Here is a 5,000-nt window from a genome sequence, read left to right as displayed (position 1 = left end):
GGATAACACACTAGTAGGCATGTGTTTGTGTGGATAACACACTAGTAGGCATGTGTGCGTGTGGATAAAACGCTAGTAGGCATGTGTGTGTGTGGAAAACACACTAGTAGGCATGTGTGCGTGTGGATAACACACTAGTAGGCATGTGTGTGTGGATAACACACTAGTAGGCATGTGTGTGGATAACACACTAGTAGGCATGTGTGTGTGGATAACACACTAGTAGGCATGTGTGTGTGTGGATAACACACTAGTAGGCATGTGTGCGTGTGGATAACACACTAGTAGGCATGTGTTCGTGTGGATAACACACTAGTAGGCATGTGTTCGTGTGGATAACACGCTAGTAGGCATGTGTTCGTGTGGATAACACGCTAGTAGGCATGTGTGTGTGTGGATAACACGCTAGTAGGCATGGTTTGTGTGTTTGAGTGAGATGTTAAGAGTAACTGTCAATGTTTTAAGGTTAAACATGAAATCCAGTGCGCCTACAGCATGCGTGACTGGGCCCTGGTAGATAGGGTGGGTCCATATAGCTCTGCCGTGTGAGGTGAGCCTCTTCAGCCTCCATAGGGCCAGGGTACTCTAGTCAAACACTGCCCCCTGGTGGTTGAGTGTTGCTGTTATCAGTCAACCATGAAGTCATTCTCTCTCCCTCATCTAGCGTGTATAACCAAGCATGGATACAACATTCACACCAGGACACAACATTAGGAAAACACTCCTGAAATATAATTTATTGCACATTAAAAGATAAAACAAAGTGGCACCATACCCATTTCCATACCAATCTTGTTACATCAGAGAAAAGAAGACTTCCAAAAGAATTTGTTACAAAATCCTCAGATCTTCCTGTTATATTACCGTCCATTGAGATTTAAAACAATGAAGAAGGACCAGACCAGAAACTGCATAGGCTTATAAAAGGACCGTGGTGCTGCGGAGACCAGGAGCTCTGGACCAAGACCAGGAGATCTGGACCAAGACCAGGAGATCTGGACCAAGACCAGGAGATCTGGACCAAGACCAGGAGATCTGGACGGAGACCAGGAGATCTGGACCAAGACCAGGAGATCTGGACCGAGACCAGGAGATCTGGACCGAGACCAGGAGATCTGGACCAAGACCAGGAGATCTGGACGGAGACCAGGAGATCTGGACCGAGACCTCTGGCTTCCAGAAGCTGGTCCATATTGAGTCCTAGACTAATAATCCTATCAATAGAGATTCAGCGCTGACGGGGCCTCGTAGTCCCAGATTACTGACGGGGCCTCGTAGTCCCAGATTACTGACAGGGCCTTGTAGTCCCAGATTACTGACGGGGCCTCGTAGTCCCAGATTACTGACGGGGCCTCGTAGTCCCAGATTACTGACGGGGCCTCGTAGTCCCAGATTACTGACGGGGCCTCGTAGTCCCAGATTACTGACGGGGCCTCGTAGTCCCAGATTACTGACGGGGCCTCGTAGTTCCAGATTAGAGTGAACCTGCATCCAGGAGGCTGTGATGGATGTCTCTCTCCAGGGATGAGGTCAGAGGCCCTCCCTGCCTGACCCGTCGCCCCTGGTCCTGGTCCTCAGATAGGAGCCTGGTCCTCAGTGAGGGGCCCTGGTAGAGACAGAGAGGAGCCTGGTCCTGGTCCTCAGAGAGGGGCCCTGGTAGAGACAGAGAGGAGCCTGGTCCTGGTCCTCAGAGAGGGGCCCTGGTAGAGACAGAGAGGAGCCTGGTCCTGGTCCTCAGGCAGGGCAGAGACAGAGAGGAGCCGATGCATATTGATTTGCAGAGCCATGTTGTTGTGTTCATCTCTATGACTGATGGTTTACACATACAGTGATACCAAAACATCAAAATGTCAATTATTGTGAATGTAGAAAAGATGTTCTCCCACTCCCATTTACAGTATCTTCATCAATCATCATCATCACAGCAAGTTGAACGATAGGCGTGCAGATTTAAGGTTAAAAAAACTTTACAAATTACATGATAGTCACAGTCATCTGTTGAGAAGACATTTACACTTAGTAACAATTGTCCAATGATTTCTCAATAAAAACACTGCACTAATTGAACCCATTGATCATCTCCTCCACATCAAGACTCCAGATTGTTAAGAACCGTTTGGTTTATTCTAGTGTTCTCATCACCAAGTCACCAAATCATCACCACGGCAACCTCTCTCCTCTTATTGCTGTTTGGCACAGGTATCTGGCCCCGCCCACTAATCAGCCCTAGCCCCTCCTTCTCAAACACCACAGCAGATCTGGAGGGCTGGGACAGGTTGAGAAGGAGAAGTGGCGGCCATCTTGCTGACCCTGTCCTGCTCCTTCCCATCAGCCATGATGTGATGGAGGTGGGGGGGGGGGGGGCAGTTGGAGGGGGGGGTTCTTGGTCGAGGGTGTGTGATGAGAACAGGAACATTAGTGCCTCAGGGCCCACATGGGTCTCCTCGTGGTCGTCTAGCCCGTGGAGATGAAGGGACACCTACTCTGGTATGAGACTAAACTACGCAGCGCTGAACCCCCTCCTCAGTACTAGACTAGCCAGGCCTGGTGTGGGATTGAGACCAGACCATCATGTACCGCAGCGTTGAACGGTTCATCTTAGATGGAAACCCCGCTACTGCAGCCATGTCCCAAGACCACAGCTAGTCAGTAGTCGTGTAGTTTTCTAGCAGTCCATTATGTTCATACAGTATGGTCATTCATACAGTATGGTCATTCATACAGTATGGTCATTCATACAGTATGGTCATTCTAACTGACAGCTGATCAGAGGATGACAAATCAATACACAGATAAATCTCAGGTGAATACGAACATGGCACTCGTGATGGGAAGGCTCCGTTTCCTGCCTTAGCCCCGCCCCTTCTTAGCCTCGGCCGTTTGTAAACATCCACAGATGGACAGCAGGACGGACAGCAGGACGGACAGCAGGACGGACAGCAGGACAGACAGCAGGACAGACACGGCCGGGCCAGTGGTCAAGAAGAGTCACCCGTCCAGGAACACAACTGCATGCTAAACAGGTCTAGGACCAACTACTGAGTGTAAACATGGTTTCTGATTGACCTGCTAGCACGCCGTGTCTGGGGACAGGACAGGTCTGGGGACAGGACAGGACAGGTCTGGGGACAGGACAGGTCTGGGGACAGGACAGGTCTGGGGACAGGACAGGTCTGGGGACAGGACAGGTCTGGGGACAGGACAGGGCAGGTCTGGGGACAGGACAGGACAGGTCTGGGGACAGGACAGGTCTGGGGACAGGACAGGACAGGACAGGTCTGGGGACAGGACAGGTCTGGGGACAGGGCAGGACAGGTCTGGGGACAGGACAGGACAGGTCTGGGGACAGGACAGGACAGGTCTGGGGACAGGACAGGTCTGGGGACAGGACAGGTCTGGGGACAGGACAGGACAGGTCTGGGGACAGGACAGGACAGGTCTGGGGACAGGACAGGACAGGTCTGGGGACAGGACAGGTCTGGGGACAGGACAGGTCTGGGGACAGGACAGGACAGGTCTGGGGACAGGACAGGTCTGGGGACAGGACAGGTCTGGGGACAGGACAGGACAGGTCTGGGGACAGGACAGGTCTGGGGACAGGACAGGACAGGTCTGGGGACAGGGCAGGTCTGGGGACAGGACAGGACAGGTCTGGGGACAGGGCAGGTCTGGGGACAGGACAGGACAGGTCTGGGGACAGGACAGGACAGGTCTGGGGACAGGACAGGTCATTCACGGCCTTGCCGGACAGACTTATGTCACAAATGAGGATTTTAACTGTTGCCGCTGGCAACCCGAACATCCGACTGTCTACTACGAGATCAAAGAGGAATTAGTGATTCCAGAGTTGGATGTCTGGCCCAGCTTGTCAGAGCTGCTCATCACACCACGCCAGCGTCTACCCGGCTATGGGGGGCGGACAGGTGTGCCAGGTGATCCTGGACCAGCACCAGACCCGCCATGCTTCATGTATGTGTGCCTATACGTCCAGCTGGGTCTGCCCGGTGGGGACTGGTGACCTCTGACCTGGTAGTGCTGGACACTCCTCAGTAACCAAGGTGTCTATATAGATAGATAGATACATACATATATATATATACACACGTCTGGGCTTCAACGGCACCACCTCCAGCAGTCTGCATCGCCCAGGCTGCCCTGGAGAGGTGGACCTGGGTCAGGGTCTGGGTCAGGGTCAGGGTCTGGGTCTGGGTCTGGGTCAGGGTCAGGGTCAGGGTCAGGGTCTGGGTCTGGGTCTGGGTTCTGGGTCAGGTCAGGTCAGGGTCTGGGTCAGGGTCAGGGTCAGGGTCAGGGTCAGGGTCAGGGTCTGGGTCAGGTCAGGTCAGGTCAGGTCAGGTCAGGGTCAGGGTCAGGCTCAAGGTCTGGTCAGGGTCAGGGTCAGGGTCTGGGTCTGGGTCAGGGTCTGGGTCAGGGTCAGGGTCAGGGTCAGGGTCAGGGTCAGGCTCAAGGTCTGGTCAGGGTCAGGGTCTGGTTCTGGGTCTGGTCTGGGTCAGGGTCAGAACCTGGGTCAGGGTCAGGGTCAGGGTCTGGGTCAGGCTCAAGGTCTGGTCAGGGTCAGGGTCAGGGTCAGTGACCTCTGGAAGCAGGGGCCCTCTCAGCGCCTGACTAACTGAACCTCAGATGCACCAAGTCACTGATGACTGATGACTCTCCCCTCCCACGGGATCAGGACTGTATAGTATTGATCACTGTTATATATACAGGATACAGATCTACTGTATCAGTGACCCAGAACTCTAAAAATACAATATTCCAGTTCAAACAGGATTTATATATAGAGAGAAGCAGCCCAACGCTGCCATGGTAACACCAGAGATGGGATGTGTGTGTGTGTGTGTGGGGTGGGGGGGGGGGGGGGGGGTAGTAGACTTTTAGTCACATACCTTCTAGGATGCTCAGCCCAATAGATACACACCACAAACACTGAAGAGCTCAAGAGCTGCTTGAGACTAAGAGTAAGCAGCACTTGAGAATACTATGAG

This window comes from Borostomias antarcticus (assembly GCF_949987555.1).
Source record: "Borostomias antarcticus genome assembly, contig: scaffold_41, whole genome shotgun sequence".
NCBI classification, from domain to species: Eukaryota; Metazoa; Chordata; class Actinopteri; order Stomiiformes; family Stomiidae; genus Borostomias; species Borostomias antarcticus.
Note: the sequence above shows the minus strand (reverse complement) of the source record.